The sequence below is a fragment of the Colias philodice genome, chromosome 25, assembly GCF_061535455.1.
Source record: "Colias philodice isolate Cphi_HAF_F1 chromosome 25, ilColPhil1 Martin Lab GWU primary, whole genome shotgun sequence".
NCBI lineage: Eukaryota > Metazoa > Arthropoda > Insecta > Lepidoptera > Pieridae > Colias > Colias philodice.
Window position 1 is genome coordinate 4235733 of NC_143110.1, and position 22433 is coordinate 4258165.

At 31.8% G+C, this 22433-nt stretch overlaps 1 long non-coding RNA gene across 1 annotated transcript; it reads right to left on the reverse strand.

The window, feature by feature from the left end:
- Positions 1-5994: 5994 nt before the first annotated feature.
- On the reverse strand, positions 5995-6529 carry LOC149477303 (uncharacterized). Its single transcript, XR_016317647.1, has 2 exons — positions 6188-6529; positions 5995-6091 (listed from the first exon to the last, which is right to left on the reverse strand). It is a non-coding gene; the product is annotated as an uncharacterized LOC149477303 (long non-coding RNA).
- Positions 6530-22433: the final 15904 nt, after the last annotated feature.

Sequence of the window (22433 nt, forward strand, 5' to 3'; positions counted from 1 at the left end):
AAGAACAAATTTTGAATGAAAGGAATGTGAAAAAATAATAGTAGGTAATGGAATACAACACGACTTTCTTTTTAAGCTTTTGCATAGCTTCTATCGCGGGCCTTGAGCGCGGGGACCGAATCGAGAAATTCCGTAACGAAAAAACCTCACGCTCCCCACTCCGACGGGCGCGGAGGTGTGGCTTGAAGGCATAGCATGCTTTACCGCGGCAGTCCCCGAGTGCCACACGTCGTTTTTTTATTATATTCTGATTTACTGCAGATACCACATTATTCTGTTGTATGATATTCTTGCTAAGTATTTCAATGATCAATAGATCAAAAGTTCCAGCAAATTTTAAATATATTTTGTTAAAAATTATTCGTTGCATATATTACTTAATAATTGTATAAAATTTCTATTAAATGAATTTTTCTCATAAATTGTTCGATAGTAATCGTGCGAAAAACCAACTCTGTGTAAAGTTAATATGGAAATTCCAGTAAAATTTGCATGCAGTTTTGTAGCTCGGTTTAATATTATGAATAAGCCCACAGCACATAGTATGTAAAATTATTATCTGTTGACTAAATAGGAAATGAAGATACTTACATATATTATATTATACGAAAAAATATAAAGAAGATATTATATTTATGAATGTCTAAACTTTACAGTAATTTCCTTAATGTGTATTTATTTATATTAATTTTAGAACTTAATGTTCAAATTCTATAACGTCTTTGTTTTTAACATAATATGTACATTTATTTAAAAGACTAGCTGCGCTCCGCGGTTTCACCCGCGTGATTCCGCTTTTGTTCGTATTAGCGTGATGATATTATATAGCCTATAGCCTTCCTCGATAAATTGGCTATCCAACACCGAAAGAATTTTTCAAATCGGACCAGTAGTTCTTGAGACTAGCGCGTTCAAACAAACTCTTCAGCTTTATAATATTAGTATAGATAATTCGAAAATTAGCTATAGGTAGTAGTAAATACAAAACACAACACCTATATTATAACACTAGCTTTCCGCCTGCGGCTTCGCCCGCGTTTTCAAAGAAAAACCCGCATAGTTCCCGTTCCCGTGGGATTTCCGGGATAAAACCTAGCCTATGTTACTCGTGGATAATGTAGCTTTCGAATGGTGAAAGAATTTTTAAAATCGGTCCAGTAGTTTATGAGCCTTTTCATTACAATCAAACAAACAAACAAACAAACAAACAAAGTTTTCCTCTTTATAATATTAGTGTAGATATCTAATTTTATATTCAGTTTTACAATTAGCTTTTTAATTTACAACCACAGATACACATTCGTTTATTAACCTACAGACTATATATCTATAGTTCATTCATGCCGGTCCGTGCCAACAACGCTGATCTTTGGCTTTGTAATCCGGATTGCGAATCTATTTGCTGTAATGTCCATTAATTAAATACTGCATTGTTTATTGGGACGCTTTCCCACTGGGTTTATTGCAAATTCCTGTTTGTATTAGAATAGTCGTGTAAAATACATGGACTATAATATGCAGCTTCATTTTCAAAAGGAGTATTCTGGTTTGCTGCTCCGCTTTTATTAGTCATAGCATGTTGTAAAGTCTATTGTCTTTCTCAATAAATGAACTATTCAATACAAAATAATAACAAAATATTTTTTAATCCCATTAGCTACAAGACTGCTAAGTCTCATCAAAATCTGTTCGAAATTTTTTGACGTGTTGAAAATAATAGGTAGATGTTACGTTACGTGTAGACTGTAGTCGAACTTTTGTTACTGATTTTATCTTCACCAATTGAAGCAGTATTAACACAGTAGTAATGAGGATAAAAAGCAAATTTTTGAACGATCGTTGTCCAATAAATCCACACCTTTTAATTGAAATCCAAACCACTAAGCCACATCTCTACATGCTGAATTATACAGGTATCTGGCACAATTGTTAAAATTCTACAATATTTTTCGTACATTCAGTATTAAATCGGTCAGTGTATAACCGTTGGACTGCGCATCAAAAGATCCAAATGAATCAAACAGTGAACGTTTTATTAACCTCGTAGGTGTTAATGGCCCATCGATTTAACTCGAAAGCTATTTATAAAAGTTCACTGGATTTAAATCTATAGATTTTAATTACGATATACGTACATTCAATGCATCGGTATGTATTCAATGTCATTCAATAAATTCGCTAGTCATTTAATCAAATAGCTGATTCCACCAGATGACAGCGAAGTATTTATATGATAATATCATAAAAGTGAAACTCTGTCTGTCTGTTTCACGGCTATAGAGTATCTTTTTGGATAAAATTTTTTAAGGAAAATAGTTGAAAACGACATAAGTGGCTTGCTTTTTTCTGAAGGATTGAAATATTGGATGGAAGTTCTCGCTCGTTGTATAAACTGTTTTCTTACTTTAATCGGCAGTTTACTACTTTTCAAAGGGACATAGGGACAGAGAAAGCGACTTTGTTTTATACTGTGTAGTGATTTTAATCCACGCTTACAAATACAGCACAAATAGAAATAATGAATATAGTCTAACTCTACAGATTCCTCCAAGATGGAAGACATCATAATCATTCTTCTATAAAACATGTAGATTGCATATAACAAATTGTATCGTAAATTACATAATATACTTGAAGAGAATATATTTTGTGAAACGAGTATTTTGACAAACATAATAATATATTACCATCGTCTGTGAGTCAACCCTCAATAATGTAGCATTAAGGAGTCACGATATTTGTAAATTAGGCGCAATCGTTGCCAAAACTATAATAATAAGGGCTCTCACTGTATTTTGAGAACAAATTACTGAGCTGTATAATATAAGGCTGGTTGTACGCGAGCGGTATTGAATTAGATAACATAAATTGACACGAATATAATTTGGTGAATGCGATTAATCTAAACAGACACATGTTCTCCATATTTAAAAACATTTCACTATAAAACATGTCTTTTATCTTATTAGCAATTAGTTCAAATCAAAACGAATAATAAAAATTGATTTTATCATTGAAAATTAGCCTTCTCATCGGTACAGAATGAACAGCATACCTGTGAATATTTTTATTTCAGTGTAATTAATTAGAAGAAAATTATTACTTCTAATCGTATTAAAATTATTACTTCTAGTAATAAGCGTTTCATTTCGAATTAGTGGAAAGTCCTTGCTAAAACACTTCTAAAACATAACGAGAATTATCAATATCCAATATCCTATTTAAAAAAACGCCGTGTGCTAATCACCCTAAATACTACGGGTTTATAATAAGAACACATTATTACAAAAGCTGTTATTATTTATGCTTTATAATTATGTTAGCTTATGTAATTTCCTTTATTGGATATTAAAGTACATAATATAGTATATAATTAGGTTGTATTTGCCAATAATATACAGAAAAATGGGATTAAAAGTATGTTAATCTTATTACTAAAAGTTATTGTAAACGGCAACAATATAAATACACAACAATATAAATCGTCAATATACAAAAAACATGGAAATAAATTCAAACCTGCTAAAAACTAAACTACAAAATAATCAATTTAACGCGGTTCAAAATGGGTGCTACAAATAGAATTGAAACTTCGCAATATTTTATTTTGTCGCAATTTTAAATTAGCACGTGCTGTAATTGTATCAGTATTGTTATAATTAAAACATATTTTATAGAGCAGACACATTTTAAGCTAAAATGTGTCTACCTATAATATTAGTAGATTTTTAAAAAGAAAATAGATTACATTTTCTTCATATATATCATATTTTAATTCATACATATAGGTATAGGATGTATAATGTATATCAAGTAAACTGACTCTTAACAGCTCATATGCTATTATCAATTATTATATTTGTTGACAATTATTACGAGCAAATATATGACAAGTACCTAATATTTTACCCTAACTACCGTAATGTCACCCTTCGTTTGCCTATAATGGTATGACTAAGGTTAACTTATGATATTTGTTTATATTAATTTAACTGCTATAACCACTAACTTAACATCTTTCATAAATTACCAAACATACGAGTCATAGGTTCAAGGATTTATCCTATGTATCATAAACGCCAAATTATGTATTTAGATATATATGATAGAGACGCAAGATAAATCTTAAATACTTAGAAAAATTTATGTGATTTCTTCTAATCTTTCAGGCGAAAGCTGCTAAACGGATTTAAAATAATTTAATTTAAAAAATTAAAACGAGTTTACTCACATCTTAATATTCTCATTTTAGTATAAAAAAGTAGGTAGCTGTTTTGTAGATAATGTACCATACCAACATAATATTAATTTTGTTGGCGAGTAAGACTGCGTGGCAATACTAGTGGTTCATATATTTCGTTTCCATTTTGCATTTTCACACAGAAGACATTCATAAACTTCCTCGTTGCACTAAAAGCTGTGGATCATAAAACTAAGATTAGTCCCGCGTCATTGGGAACTTTTATAATCACATAAAAATAACACGCGTTTTATAACATTATATACTACGTATACATTATACAATGCTGTGTTGAATTTACTGTCTGCTTTCGTTTTAAGATTCCTCTTGGTTTGTAGTATCACAACAAGGAAAATATTTTAGTAAATATGAAGAGAGGCTTACTTATTAATGCTTAGTTCGGCTACCTCATCTATTATATTAAAAAAAATTGCTTTGTGATGTTTTAATTTCAACTTGAGACCTCTCATCTTCTTGACGCTAGACTGCATTTTCAGTAAAGAATCAATCAAACACATGGGATATGCCTATACATTATCTACCCTGTAAAGGGACACCAAAAAGATACTGAACTTTTTTTAACTGACTTCAAAAAAAGGAGGAGGTTCTCAATTCGACCGTATATATATATTTTTTATAATATTATTGACAACAAACATACACTGCATACAGACATTACAGAGATTCATCTTTATTGATTGATTCTAGACAAATAATATCTAAGGTTTTAGTAAAAAAATATTTTCTCTTTTTGTCACTTCGATCTATTCACAAGAAATGCTATTTCGCAACGACGGATATTAGTACCTAAGAAATTATATTAAAAACCGGTCGTGACATATTATATTTTACAAGATATTTTATAAGCAACTTCCATTCAACCATGATACCATCTCTTGAATTTAATTAATTATGCTGTAAGAAGTTCTGACATTTTATTAGGAAATTGCTTTTATAAGGAAAATAGTGACTATTTATGTAAGGGTTATATAGTTATTACTTATTATAGCCTAGTCTAGCCTATAACATTGAAGAATTTTAATGTAGAGTCGAATCTAATAAAATTATATGCAGGGTATTATTGTACCTTTAATAAAAAAATATAGGTATATATATGTATAACGTTACGATAAATAATATTAAGCTCCAATATTAATTGCCTCTCAAATCTTCTCATACTTTTACAAAAACCCGATTTGTTCAACTTAAAACTGAAAAGCATTTCAGCTGCATACAATGTCTGGCATATTCCTATTAGAACATCCCACGCAAGTGAAATGTCGTGTCGCAATGTTATACTGAAGAGATGCGTATCTTTGACAACCATCGGTCACAAGTGACAGCCGGGCGGCCATCTTGGCTTCCCGCCAATTTTATTATTTACGCACATTGAGATAATATTAATAATGGAGCAGACACCACGAACAAAATCTGTGCGCCAAGATGGCGGCGCGGGGCGCGCGAATGACGGCTAGACAGTCATAGATTATGCGATGTCACTGACTCACCGCTATAGAGGCGACACTTTGTTTCTTTCTGTCTATTTTATTGGGTGCCACTCCTTACATGCACGTTGACTTGAAATTTTCTTTGTACTTACTTAATATTTATTTCAGATATAAACTGACTTTACTACGCGGGGCTAACAATATCTGGCGTATAATATAGGATGAGGAGGTTCAATATGGGCTATGGGAAGTTTCATTCCTTACAAATTGAGCCTTTTTTAGAAAAAAAAATAAAAGCCGTGTAAAAATTGTGTTTATTTATATTTAGTTCATCATCCTCAGAACATGTTCCCGGCTCAGAAATTGCTTGTATTGTTCCAGTACTATTGTAGCACACCTTCGGCTAAAATAAAATATATAATAATAATAATGTTAGTGATGGCTAAAATAATATTTTATTTGTTATACAAATCCGTAAAATTTTATTATTATTACTAACATCAATACAAGGAACAGCAGACTTCTTTAGAATACGCCTTCCCGCTTTTGTGGTATATTTATCCTCATCGCGAAAATGCAATGAACAGATGCTAGTTCTATCGGATGGTAACCAGGTTTCTTCACTGCGGTTGTTTTGGACAAATTTTACCCATTTTTCCCTTTCTTCACGACCCAGACATGGAAACCTTGAATAGAAAAAATATTAATCTCTGAACTAGCGGTCCGCCCCGGCTTCGCCCGTGGTACATATTTCGCAATAAAAAGTAGCCTATGTTTTTTCTCAGGGTCTAAAGATTGTCTGTGCCAAATTTCATCAAAATCGGTCCAATAGTTTATGAGCCTGTTTATTACAATCAAACAAACAAACAAAATTTTTCCTCTTTATAATATTAGTGCAGATAAATAAATAATAATTCAATTATACGTTCAAGTCAGTAGCTTATACAATATCAATTAAAATTGATTAAAATCAATTAACAAAAAAAAAATTGGTATTTAAGTAATTGATTTTCATATTTCATGATTTCACCTTTTTTCAATTAACAACCAGTCTATGCTTTTCTAAATATGTAAAATTATTATTTTATACTACAAAAATATACGCCAGCAAATATTACTAACAACACTTATTTCATGCCCAATGTCATATCTTAAATTTTTAATCTATGACAAATGACGCAAAATGTCGCCCGCCAAAAATTTTGTTCTAACTAAGTTTTAAAAATTATTATCTAATTACTTACTGATTGAAAAGTTATTCCTTTGCACTTTTCCGTATTATTTGTATTATTTGTGCAATATCGTAACACACACGTAGGCATATTTGATGCGTTTCACTTTAAAACAAATAAAAAATGAGCGTGACGTTCGCGCCAATGAGCGAGCAAGCGACTGAGTGCAGTTACGCCACATGACGTATGTTGAGTGGAACATAAGTGGTGTAGGCGGTATCGACTCCATATTAATATTATCTCAATGTCTACGCATGGAATAGTCAAAACTTTATTTTAGTTTGCGACGCGGTAATAATAGCTTTCCGGCGTCTGGAGATCTAGTTTAGAGTATTTTAATTCATCTTGATGTTATAAAATATATTCATTCGAAGAATATTAATTTGTTCCTAAAATTTTACATTGATCGTGTGATACTTGATAGTCACTAAGTCACGTCACAAATAGGTTTCAAACGGATTGAGTGATTAATGAAACATATATATATATATATATATATATATATACTAGCGGTCCGCCTCGGCTTCGCCCGTAGTACATATGAAAAATAGATGTTGGCCGATTCTCAGACTTACCCGATATGCACAGAAAATTTCATGAGAATCGGTCCACCCGTTTCGGAGGAGTATGCAGACTAACATTGTGACACGAGAATTTTATATATAAGATATATATATATTTGTAGGTAAGATTTTGCAAATTATGAATACGAACAAGTAGTTTTTTGGTTATTATAGGTTGATAAGCATTCTTTATACAGGCTTTATACAAAGTTATGAGATTAATTGTTCGAGATTGGAACAAACAAATGAAAAATCGGCATTGCAATACAAAAACAACGATATATTACCATTGAGATAATAATGTATATTACCATTTACCACAATAAGTGATGCTTATAGTAGGGGAGACCGGGTTTGGTTGTCTCACGGGTTGTTTGTCACAGCGGTCTTAACACAAAACTGAACTATCGAATAAGTCTGTTGAACAGCGTGGCAAGAGCGATACAGTGAAAACGCTGTCCCAACTTCGCGTCAGACCGCTCCGATCTGCCGTGAGGGCCTCACACGTGTTTATTGTTTTCGCACAGCAAAAGTAAATTTTTGTGCTGCTGTGTCGAACCTCGTAATTATACGTTCTTGTTTTACAGTAATAATCTTTCAGTTCATTTGATGATGATGAAATGTGTTTTATAATATCGTAGTATAGTTTTTTAGATATTCATTGATCGGAATTTATTTTCAATTTTATTTTCATGAAACGTGTTATGGGGCTCGTTGTCACAAATTTTCGGGGGCTGGTTGTCACCTATCAACCAGCCCCCTGTATGCGAGATGACTTTAATTGCGTTTTGAGGTTGTTTGTTTTAGCCGTAAATTTTCAATCAACACCGGAAAATCACCCTAACAAACCTGCTGGAAGTCCATCTGTGATCCGTCCATTGTCCATCAGTGATTTATTGATAAAATAAACTCCATCAGACCATTGTTGAGAACATCAAATATTCAATAATTTTAACGCAACCCACGCATCATTGAGCTTTAGATTCAATAAATAATAACACAATAAACAAATGCTAAAATTGATCCTAAAATATTTTAACGTAGGTGGTCTATTCTCGATAAAACAAAACCGGTAATTAAATAGAGAGCTTGCCAACAGAGCTTAAACATTCATTGCGATAATAAACATAAGAATAATAATATAGGTAATATGTTACACAGTTTTTCATATAATTCCTACCTAGTTCCGTTATTAAGAGTCGTCACAATTTGGCTTACGCCCAAATATTTTCGGAGATTTAGGCGAGATTTCAGTTCATTTCTCATAAATGTAATGCAGGTAGGACTTTAATATGTTTTCGTGTTTAAAACGAATGTAAAATGCTCGCACTATTAATGCTGCAATGGTTGGGAAAACTGCTTAAATGTGCGGAAAATATTACGTGAATAAGTTAGTTCCTTTGTGTTTTATTAGATAACTAGTGGTCCGCCCCTGCTTCAGCTGTGGTACAAGTTTGCGTTTTCTCTCCATAAGAACCATCCTCGTACTTCAAGAAATATTATAAAAAAAAAATTAACGAAATCGGTTCAGCTGTTTGGAGTTATGAGCTCACCAACACAATTTGCGATTCATTTTTATATTATAGACTAGATACATAATGTACATAGCATGCTTTATTTCTTTATACTATACCTAATTTGTAATCACGCGTGAATGAGTATTTGTCTATATTGTAGTGCTTTATTTCGCTAAATCGGTTGATAGGAAACAGTTCATAGTATTCAGTATAGGTACTAGGATAGGATGCAACTTATCTGGCTTCCACAGTACACTGGCGAGTAAAGTCGCGGGTTTACCATAGTGCATTATAGTCTAGTAAATGTGCTTTTCCTTCATTGCATTTATTCAACTATAGACGAACTAACTTTAAAACATGAAATCGACTATACATCGCTCACTTTCCTATCCCTCTAAATGGTGTAACTAAATCGATACAGATAAAGCTTGTCTAGGAGTTTTGCTAACAAAATGCCAAATAGAAAAATGTGTTACCGTAGCGCAGTACATTTTCATATATCTTCTTTCGTAATATCCGGTTTTGTTATCAGCTACAAGCTACAGTGAGTGTATGTATAAAGATATTTCAGTATACACATATGGAATATGGATATCTTTTGGTTTAGGAGTAAGCTGAATATTCATGTTAGTGGCAGATGTATCCTGTAAATATTATATTCGGAATTAATAGAAATAAAATAGTGGCAGATGATGTTATGCTGTAATAATTATTATAAAAAGAATTTAATAAAATTTTGTGGTAAATGCTAAATATTAATCCAAGCTATGATGATTCGACAGCGCTTTTATAAAAATTCTAATTGAATTAATAAATGTGTTTGAGTTTGAATACTTTTAATTTCTTATAATTAATATGATATCTATATTTATAGTGCTTTGATATCGAACGTTTTTAGAACACTACTATGTAGTTATTATTCTATGACAGTAGGTACCTAATTATCACTTATAATACCACAAGAGCTTCAAAATTATCGGGTATTTTCCGATATAATTTTGAAGCTCGTGTGGTATTCGGGGGATTATTTTTCCGTCCTAAATGTCCGGCCAATAATTTCACAATTGAATTCAACCTGTCAGTTTGACGTTCAACTACCAGAGAAAATTTTCAAAAAATTATCAGTATAATACCATGTAGGTTGTACCACGTGACGTCGAATGGTGCAACTCTATTGGTCGATATTTGGGTCGGAAAAATAATCACGTGAAATGTCGATTTTTCTATGTGCATGTGACATTCCAAACCGATGGTTCGGAATAGAGTTTTGAAATGAATATTCATAAAAATAGTTGAAAAATTGATAAAAAGTTTTAGGTTTTTTAACTCCCGATAGAGAAGAGGCTTGTTAAAATTTATGATATGTCTGTGACTTGTTAATTGTTTTGTATTTAATTATCCAAAAGTTTAATTTATAAGTATGTATTAAATAATAATAACTTTTTAGCTGAAAGTCTTGCTTATGTAGTTTTTAGTTAAATTTTCAACTAGCTGTGCCGCGCGGTTTCACCCGCGTGGCTCCGATCCTGTTGGTCTTACCGTGATGATATAATATAGCCTTCCTCGATAAATGGGCTATCTAACACCGAAAGAATTTCACAAATCGGACCAGTCGTTCCCGAGATAAGCGCATTCAAACAAACAAACTCTACAGCTTTATAATATTAGTTTAAAACAGATAAGTCGTATTAAAGCTATCAATACCCAATTGATTATTATGTCTCATCATTTAACATATTCAAAAAATTACTAGTGCAAACCAAAACACCCTAAATCACCATAACTATTGATAAATATACCTATATCGCATAAAACAATTTCTCAAGAACCATAATATCCGTACTTAAGGTCGTAATTTAATTTTGTTTGTGCGTAACAATAAATGTAATTAACTTTGTCTGAATTCCAACAATGTCCTCTTCTCACGAGATAATACTTTGCCCTTTGTCCTTATTCATTCAAGTGGACAACGGCAATGAAATAAAAGTTTATGACATGCTTCTGCAGTAATTTTTATTTTATTCACACACCACGATTGCTCTTATTAGATGAAAGAATAACTTGGATTTGTAAAAATGGTGAAAATTAGAAGACCATATCGGTATACAAATATTAACTGGTGGTACCCCGCGGTTTTACCCGCACTGCTCCGCTTTTATAGGTCTTAGCATGATGTTATGAGCCTATATTATAGCCTTCATCGATAAATGGGCTATCTAACACTGAATGAATTTTTCCAATCGGACGTGTAGTTTCTGAGATAAGCGCGTTCATGCAAATAAACAAATTCTTCAGTTTTATATAATTTAAATTTATAGTACAGCCATGTTAATTGTGTTTGTAGCATAATTAAGTAACAATAGTTGAATGTCGTATTTAATGACCTATTTGTATGTATTAAATCACCTATGAATAGCATATATTTTAATATTATAACATCTCGTATCGCTTGGTATTTAAATTTCAACCTTCTTATTATAACTTCTCTGAGATATCGCGATGAAATGTTCAGTCAACAAATCTGCCTTGCACTATGAAAACAATAATATTTGTGTAATAGCAGTACGTGCAGGAAAAATGTATTAAAACTTCAGAGTTTACGAGTTTATTCTCAGGAATATGACCCACTTCTTATTTATATAGATAACTAGCGTAGCACCCCGGCATTGCACGTGCTGTCAAAAGTTTTGTCGTAGGTGCCAATTCAGAATCCTTCGTGGGCGTATACACAACATATTGGTCAAGACAATTGCATGATCAAATGCACATTTTGCCATTCTATACAGAACATACCTACATACAAACATAAATTGTTATATTGATCATAAAATATATTTCTCATGAATATTATAAAAAGCACAGATAAGAAAGCTACATTTAAAAATCGTCTGGAAATCCAACGTAAGCGTTTCCCATCTGCACAAACACCGCTTTAAACAATTTAAGTGACAATCTATTCCGGGGGACATTTTAAGACCCAATCGAGTTTCAATCTGCACCGAACGAGTCTAGAAGGTTCTAGAAAGTTCTAGATATATGTAACAATGGCTTAATGGTATTAAGGAGGTGCAATGTCTGTGTCGACACTAGCAATTCAATCCCTTTTATACGGTTGAAGTTTCATTTATGTGGACTCTTTTAAATTACTTCTAAAAGGTGTGGAGATATATTAACATTGTAATTGAAGTGTAAGTAGATAAAATGTATAAGTATATTAATAATATCTATATGAATCGAAAGACTAAAAAATGTAAGTTTAAGTGGGTATGTGAGCTTTTTACCTATGCAATGTAATACATATTAATATTATTTTACTTATTATATATGTATAAAAGTCAGTTCGGTTTTAGAACGGGGTTCAGTCCTCCTGTAATAGGTGCAATGTGGTTTTATTTACTACTGAAGACTGAAGATCATTGCACTGAACTATATATGGATGGTATTTCTACAGTAAATTTCTACATTTTATCTGAGCTCGTCATTTAAGCCATAATTAATTTATTTTATTAATCACTTCATCCTGCTTGATGTACCAATTGATCCATAGACTAAAAGAAGTAATGTTTCGCTTTCTAAGCTAATTGTACTCTGTACCCAATTAAAGGTAAACATTAAATAGTCTGCTATACAATAAAACATTTCTTATCTTTTATTACATTGCCGCCAATTCATCGCCGCGATAAGCACCTACATTAGGCCTACAACAATCCGTTACAACGATAAAATACCAAATGACCTTTTTTCATAAACCCACAGAACCTAAAATAACTCAAAGTTGTTTTGCTAAGCTCACAAAAAGCGAACTTTTCGCTCGAACTAATAAAACTTCCTAAAAGGTCAGATGCTAATCTTTCGTGAATGTCACAGAAATATCGATAATATCATCTGTGGCACGTGGTTATTGCAATAAATAAAGTGTTTAGATACTGGGTAGTTGAAATTTCGCTACTACTACTAAATAATAGAAATTTTATGTTCTTAAGAAACCTATACATATAATTGGTTTACTACCACCTTTGAATACTAGATTTATCTACATTATTCAATCTATATGAAAATTCGTATTTATATTTTGATACCTAGCATAGCTACTGGTCCGGGAGCCAGCAGCAGATTTTATGACCAAGTTCCACTCAAGCGGTAATTAGTAAAATGCATCAAAGTATAGTATTATGAAGCCTCGTGAACGTCAGCTGGAGCTCGGTTGGGGGGAAGAGCGGTTGTAGCCTCCCGTATCAGCTGACGGTTTTTCCACCAAGATACAGCCAGCTGACATATATATTTATCCACAGTTACATATAAGCTATCATCAGGAAAATTTTTGTTTGAGAGGAAATAACGGAAAATAAATTTTTCTTTAAATTTAACTTTCATGTTCGAGACACCAGCTGACGTATAATACACCATGTTGTAACCAGCTGACTATTTTTTTTCGTTGAGATATTGGGTTAGCTACAATTTGACAAATTTTTAGCTGAGAGGAAATGAATGAATGAATGTATTTTTTTTCCTATGTGCGTGGGAGGCTACAACCGCTCACCCCCCCAACCGAGCGCCAGCTGACGTTCACGAGGCTTTATAATACTATACTCTCATGCGTCTGACGAATTATCTCTTGAGAGGAAATAGTTAACCAAATTTGCACCTGGCTCCCTAACCATACGTAACATATTATAGGTACTATATGTACTACGTAGCGATTAGCACATTACTTTGTTCAGTTTAGGTTTAATTAATACACACACGATTTCGATAGTAATATGTAATTCTAAATTGATGTAATTAGATGTAGTTATTTTGAATAAAATTCTGTTTAATCTGTAGATTTCGATTTCGTCGTAAATTTTAAATATGTAACATACCGATAAGATAGTTAACTCCTAATATCCTTATTTAAAAATTTGTTAAAATTTGTTAATTTAAATTAAAATAATAATTATTCGTTTACGCATTAACTCCATCACAACACCAAAAAATTATAACAACAAAATCTCTACATCTTTCAGAACCTTTAAAAGAAATATAAAAAGAATAAAATGTAGGAATGGAACAGTTAAAGAATATTGGTGCGTTCTAGAATAAACATAGCGCAAATATACAAGTTTATTTTAAAGTTTTTTTACAACGTATAAACAATTCTCTCGTTTAGAAATTGTTTCATGAATAACGGTCATTCAAGTTGAGTATTTTCTTTACTTTTCTAGTTCTATAGAATGTTTACGTTTAGCCGGTATAATATTATGCAAACATATTCTTATCTAATATTATAAATGCGAAAGTTTGTGAGGATGTGTATGTGTGTGTTTGTTACTCTTTCACAATGTATGTCTGTGTCTTTCACGCAAATACTACTGAACCGATTACAATGAAATTTAGCACACATATAAAGGGTAACTTGGATTAACACATATGATAGGTTTTATTTTGGAAATCCCACGGGAACGGGTTTTTCTTTGAAAACGCGGGTGAAGCCGCGGGCGAAGCCGCGGGCGGAAAGCTAGTACTTCATAGATAGAAGTATGCTAACTAATGTAAATCAAATGATCAAATCTTTATTATCCCTACTGGCTAGATAAATTGTATAGTTTTAAAAATAAATTTTTAGAATGGCGAATTTAAAAAGTATGGCAAAAAAAGTAAAGCTTAAAGTATTTTTTTTTAAGTATTAGGCTTTTAGTTCGGCAAAAATGTCAACGAAGCTGTTAGTCGCAAACTAGTGAAAAAAATTAAACTTAAAACTAGGTATGTATTTTCTATATTCATGTTTAATTTTACAGCATTCAAAAAACCATATCCCAAGTGAATATTTTAGTGCTGGCATTTTATTTCACGCTTTTTCGCAAAACTCATCAAAAATGAACGTTATTAAACGGCGTTAAATTAAAAACCTCTGAAAAGTTTCCTATTTGATATTATATCGCGAAGGATTTGTTGGAAGTTCTAAATAATAATAACGAATGGCTTGTGTTACTCAATCACGCCTAAACTACTGAACCAATTTTCATGAAATTTGGTATGGAGATATTTTGATACCCGAGAAAGGACATAGGCTACTTTTTATCCCGGGAAAATGACGCAATCCCGGAAATCCCACGGGAACGGGAACTATGCGGGTTTTTCTTTGACTGCGCGGGCGAAGCCGCGGGTGGAAACCTAGTAGGTATTATATACTTGTAACTCGTTCACTCAAAAAAACTGATCAAATCTGTATTAAATTTTATTACATTACAATATTTACAGCTAGATTACCTATAGTAAAGACTAAAGTCTATAGATAAGCGCATAGGCTAGTCACTAAATAATTATTCAACCACATCAAGCCAATTATAATAGGTTAAAATTAAATTATTCCTCTACGAATAATGTCATTATATCTTCTGTCACTTTAGAGCCGATTTTTCAATGCTTGGATAAAACCAAATAAAACTTATTCGCCGAATAATGTATACCTAAAACACAGTATAAAACTACCATTTTAAAACGTATTCTAATTGCCCGTATTTGACAGTTTTCGTGACATTTTAATATTATCGTGTAATACTTAATTGGACGGATAAGTTTTTTGGTTTTTTCCAAGCATTGAAAAATTGGCCCTAATTATTGAAACCACCTCAAACATGGTCAGCTTAAAAATTAAAATACATAAAATTATTTATCACATTTCATTTCAATTAGGTGACCCAAATCCCTTTGCAACTGTTTATTGAGAGATCAAACAGAAAGCAATTTACGATTTTTATTATACAATGCTTGAAAAACAAAGGGTGAATATTACTTATTCTATGTTTTTGTATCTGATTGAGATATCGCTTGATAAATTGGTGTCTGCTTGTTTCATTTGTTTTCTTTGTTGTAACCGATTGATGAGTTCATTTTGGGTGTTTTTTATTGTACTGAATATTGTAGACAAGTATTAAGATGACTTATCTATACTAATATTATAAAGCTGAAGAATTTGTTTGTTTGAACGCGCTAATCTCAGGAACTACTGGTCCGATTTGAAAAATTATTTCGTTGTTAGATAGCCCATTTATCGAGGAAGGTTGTAGGCTATATAATATCATCACGCTAAGACCAACAGGAGCGGAGAAACGTGGGTAAAACCGCGAGGCACAGCTAGTAATATATAAACATGACTGCTGTTGCTTATTTTTGTTTGACAATCACAGGAACTAGTAACTATGATAAGGTGTTAATTTTGAGTCATTTATCGAGGAAGGCAATCGTAACATCACACTACGACTAATACGAATAGAGACAGGTGAAACCGCGGTATATTACGTAGCCATGCCTTGACCTTTCTCAATTTAATTAGAATACTGTTTATGATGTAGGTACATAAACAATTTAGTCCTATAAGTAATATACCAACTTCTGTAAGTAATTTTAAGGTAATTCTAGTTTTTGTTCACAATTTGCCTGTTTAACAAAAATGACCAGTCAAATTCCCTTAAGTCCAGAAATTTCTAAAGCCACTTCAACCATTTGGCTTAAGCGTATTGTACCTACTTTAATAAGGCAATATAGGTCTTTTATTCAACGAAGCGGTAATAAGTGGTGAGTTCTTTATAAAAGCTGAATACTAAGACTAATTATTGGGATTTGGCGGAATAAATGAGCCCTAGGGTCTAATATAATTTGCATTTTTCACTGAGCGCTCTTTTTGCTAACCATTAAACTAATGAAAATGCTATAAACATAGTTTAATTCAGCAAATACTTAGAGCTCAGTGTTTTTAAGTGATTATTTTTTTGTTATCTTTATACTCAAACTCAAACATTTATTTATTTAATTAAACTTCTTATAGAAGCACTTTTGAAACGTCATTACATATTTTTAACATTTACCACCGATTCGGAAGGCAGTACCGCAGTAGGTATCTACGGAGAAGAACCGGCAAGAAACTCCATAGTTGCTCTTTTAGTAGATTGAACTACCTAAATAAGCACCCACAAATCTAAGACCAAATTCTTGGAAAGCACTGATACACTTTTTATAATCTTTAAAGTTTAATCTTTATTAAAATTACTTAACAACAGCACCTATCCACAAATTTCGTTGCCATGGCAACAACATCTTATACTCCCTATACTTTGATCTTGGCCCAAAGCCGGAAAGCGATAATTATGCTCCTTTACGTCCCCTATATACCTATCTAACATTATATAACATCTGACAATATCTTCAATCACTCTCAAATTAATAACAGCTAAAAGGGTAAGATTACAATCAAAGATAAGTGGATAGCTGAATCGACGCAGTAAAATAAAAGAGAATCACTAATATTCCTTACAATTCAACAGAAATACCTGTTAAAACGCACAATTTATTCATCGTAGAAATTAATAGCTTTTAAATCGAAATCGGCCAACGTCTTGGAAACAAGAAACTCGGAATAATAAAACTCCGTCGCGACTCTCTGTTGTGACAGCAACTTGTATTTTCTATTTTTTGTGATTGTTTCTTGTAGATAAACTTGGCTGTTATTTTTTATATAATAGCTATAGTAATATTAACTGGGGTAATAGAATACAATTATACAAGTGGTATGAGATGCTGTAGACTTAATTTTCTTTTCTAAACACATGCTGTGTTTATATTGTTTTTGCTTTTATCTCCTGTCCTTCTTAATTTATTTAAATTAACGGACGATAAGTTTCGTTTTGAGGTACGTGTCTCACAAAACACGTTATTAAATTATTTTCTTACGTATTTTCCAAATACATAAATAACTCTATTTATCCTGAAACATGAAAAGAAAAGAAACAACGAAAGAAGGTTAAGACAGAAATATTTCAAGTGATTGCGTGTAAAGAATTCACGAAACTAAAATATATGTTTTCTGTCTTTATTCTTATTGTTTTATCGTATAGAATATTTACTAATTCGATCATTGAAAGAGGTTCTACGAAAAGTATATAAATTAAAGACCTGTGATCTGAGCCTAGAACAAGATACTAATTAAGTCATTTATCTTTATATCAAGCCATTAATTATTTGGGGACAAATCACAAAAGTATTTGCACTTCCAATGAAGATCGGGTAATTAATTGGGATCATCCCTGATTCTAGGAAAATGTTTACTCTAATTCGAGAGAACATTAGCAGAATAAAAGTGTTTAACAATGTATTGTTTAAAAATAATATTATTTATTTTCATAATGTGTGCTTTTTGCATACCTAGATATCAAAAATTTTTAGATCGCACGCTTGAGTTATCTTTTAAATGATGTTATTGGCTACAAACATCATTTTAATTATGATCTGAATTTATTTTCATTGCATGATTTATGTACAGAATATTGCTCGGACAATATTCAAATATCCATATATCTAAATATCAATATTTTCCATAATTCATTAATAAAGATAAATCATAAAGCTCATATTGTCTTAACCTAAGCTAAAATCCATTTCAAGAAAGAAGTCCCGCAGACGCAGCGCTGTATGCGCGCGTAAGAATGTGGGGAAATCTGTGAGGTAAGTTATGTACCTATCATTCATTTAATTTCATTTTATAAAGTACTACGACTCGAATATTAAGATAAAAAAATAGATATATGTAATGTATTGGCCGATCTCCCCATCTGTTAAATTAGTGCCATAATTCTCCGCGGGACTTCTTTCTTGAAATGGACTTTGCCTAATATAGGCCCAATGTTTCTTTATGTAGTGACTATTTACTTAATCTGTGAAGAAACATTCACACAACCAATGTTTCTTTAAACAATTATAAATACGTAAAAGTGATCAAACATCAGCATCACAATTGATTATTGAAGTATAAATTAATTCGAATAAACATTTTGCTCGCAATTAAAACTTCTATCTGCTCAATCAGAAATTCATTAAACAAACAATACGAAAAGGGAGCCGTTTATTATCTGTGGCTGATGTTAACAGCCATTTGCTGGCCATTTGTAATTTCTGACAATTAAAAAAATGAGCTGTCATCATTTTTTTTATTGGAGATTTATGGTAATCACAGAACAGTAAAGTAGATAGAAGTGTGATGTGGGCGTGGCCCACGTGTCACTGGTAAGGTAAGATCACCTAACTTGCTCTCAGTTGTGCGCAGAAAAATATTCGAGTCGGTTGTCAGCTGTCAAACCTTTTTTCCATATTTATTCATTAATTAGGACGTGTTGTTCGGTATTAGAGTGCAAAAATGATAGCAGACGAAATAATATCAGCAATGGAGGCATTTCATACCATCGGTATGTCTTATTTTTATTTATTTTAATTATATTTTTACACTGGGGTAGAAGCCTTTGAAAATAATGAAAAGATAAAAAAAATCGCAGTCGGATGAAACCCATTAGAAAAGGAGGGGAATATGGTAAAAATGTAGGGAAAAATAAATTACGGTCAATCCGAGTTCGGGAAGCGGGAGGGGGGAGCTTTAAAGAGAAAAAAATGGTTTCTCTCGATTTCCGACAAAACTACAAGTCCTATAGAAAAAAGTTCAATGGCAAAGTTGTAGGTAATTAAAAGTTCTACTACTTTTGTATTCACAATTTTTTCACATAACCTAAAAATTTAGGTGAAAAATTCAAAAAACCAAGTTATTGGTCTTTTATTTCTATCTACTTCAAAATTTATTTTTTTTCTGCGAAATTTGGTAGAAACTTACTTTATTATGTCCCAAATACACTGTAATTTATTTGATTGAAAATATTTATTTTTTAGCCTTATTTTGAATTAATACCAAAAAAACAACCTAATTTTCAATCGAAAAGTCACCCGTCAAAATATCAGCTTTTTTCAAAAACTTGGGGTGCCTTTTATTCATTGAAATCTCTACTTTCATATGGTGTAAAAAAAATAAACACCACCATAGTAAATGTTCCCAGGAAATGCATACAAACAGTCTGAAAATTAGCTTTTACTAAATCAGGCACACTTCTTGAACTCTATATCTTCTCTTGTATCGGCTTTTCGGTAATATTTCAAAAGAAAAATAATTATCTGTTCTAAGTTTAATATTTTACAGCGTATTCAAAAGCAAAATGATGTCGATAAAAACATTTCAGGTAGTTCGATAAGTGTGCCTGATTTAGTAAAAGCTAATTTTCAGACTGTTTGTATGCATTTCCTGAGAACATTTACTATGGTGGTGTTTATTTTTTTTAAACCATATGAAAGTAGAGATTTCAATGAATAAAAGGCACCCCAAGTTTTTGAAAAAAGCTGATATTTTGACGGGTGACTTTTCGATTGAAAATTAGGTAGTTTTTTTGGTATTAATTCAAAATAAGGCTAAAAAATAAATATTTTCAATCAAATAAATTACAGTGTATTTGGGACATAATAAAGTAAGTTTCCACCAAATTTCGTAGAAAAAAAATAAATTTTGAAGTAGATAGAAATAAAAGACCAAAAACTTGGTTTTTTGAATTTTTCACCTAAATTTTTAGGTTATGTGAAAAAATTGTGAATACAAAAGTTGTAGAACTTTTAATTACCTACAACTTTGCCATTGAACTTTTTTCTATAGGACTTGTAGTTTTGTCGGAAATCGGGAGAAACCATTTTTTTCTCTTAAAAGCTCCCCCCTCCCGCTTCCCGAACTCGGATTGACCGTAATTTATTTTTCCTTACATTTTTATCATATTCCCCTCCTTTTCTAATGGGTTTCATCCGACTGCGATTTTTTTTTGTTTCAAAAATTATCTACTCTAGTCTATTTATGTTATAACTTCCCTTGTCGTAATTTGTCAAAATTGTATACAAATATCTAGTCAAAATGAACCTTAATCCGTAAGAAATTAGTACTATTATAGATTGAACAGCAAACAAGAGTTTCTGGAATATTATTGCAATAAACAAACGAATGTCGCTTTAGTGATGCTTGTGGCGCATATCGACAGTATCGATACTTTAGAAAAGACTTGAAACATTATAAATATTAAATTTTATTTTATTTTTCCTTAGCTTTCATTTGTCCAATTTATTTATAGATTTCCCAAAGAGGCTAATTTAAAAGAGAAATGGATAAATGCAACGTGACGAGTTAACTGGATGCCGAACAGCACTAAGCGGTCTAACAAAGGCCACCGATACAGCAAACCTACGGCAGTTCCAAGATTTAAAATAATGCATATTTTCTGTTTGTATTTTGTAAATATAGATTAATACTATTCTATTCCGTTTTTTATTTAATAATCTTATATATAAAATTCTCGTGTCACAATGTTAGTCTGCATACTCCTCCGAAACGGGTGGACCGATTCTCATGAAATTTTCTGTGCATATCGGGTAAGTCTGAGAATCGGCCAACATCTGTTTCTCATATGTACCACGGGCGAAGCCGGGGCGGACCGCTAGTAATAATATAAAAAGACGTACTTAGTAGTAATAAACATACTCCAAAATGTGACACATTATACTATACTCATATAAAAGAAAGAAAAGAAAAATACACAAAAAATATTTATTTGTGAATTATCGATAACAAGGCTGACATCCCTCAGGGCATAGCATCAGATAAATATCAAGTTAATGTCATTAATGTTGAGTGACACAAATTTCAACCTTATCTCTATGTGTTGAGGTTCAAAGTTATATTTATCGAAAACTAACGCCCTCTGTTGTGGAGTAGCTGAATGTTTTCGAATTTGGAATTTCTGTGCAATAAGAAACAAAACAGCTAATATACCTAGGGATGTTATACTAAAATAAACCGTAACATGGTGCGTTAGGGTACATATTGAAATGCTTAATTTATAACCTAAGTCAGTTTTTACTCAAATTAAGCTGTCCAATCAAAGGCATAGTTTACTTGTAGTGTACTGTATAACTATCGGTTTAAATGTGTGGGTTTAGCGACACTGGTTTTCATACTAATTATGACATTATCGCACTTCTATATGTTTTTACTGTTCTGTGATGGTAATGAAGGGTTGTCTTATCTATGCTTTATACGAAGATGATTATAGTAAAATTATCTTTTTGAGAGTATTTGGCTTCGCTGGATTTATGTGAAAAACTTAACTCCTTAGCTTTATGACATATTATTTATTATTTTCCATCTGATTCAAATCGATGTTTTCCTATAGAGTTCTATGGGATGAAATTGAGTAAAACAATTTTTTTTTTTATAATCCGGTTTTTTTTTATGTATTATTATTTTTTTTTTATTAAAAATAGCACCTAATCGGAATTCAGAACGAAAGTACTTTTGTGCGTGTTCATTCATTCATGTACATTCAACTATAAATAGAAAAAAAAACAATAATTTGCATATCAACAATACAGTTTACAAAAAATGAAAACAATCCTATAAAAAATATCCAGAAATATGAAAGTCGAACAAAGCAATTCTAAATGTACTTTGAAATAAAATGATGCAACTATTCTCTTGTTAGAAAAAAACGCGTGACCCACTTTACTTATATCAAAGGAAGTATAAAAATGTAAAATGATTTTAAATT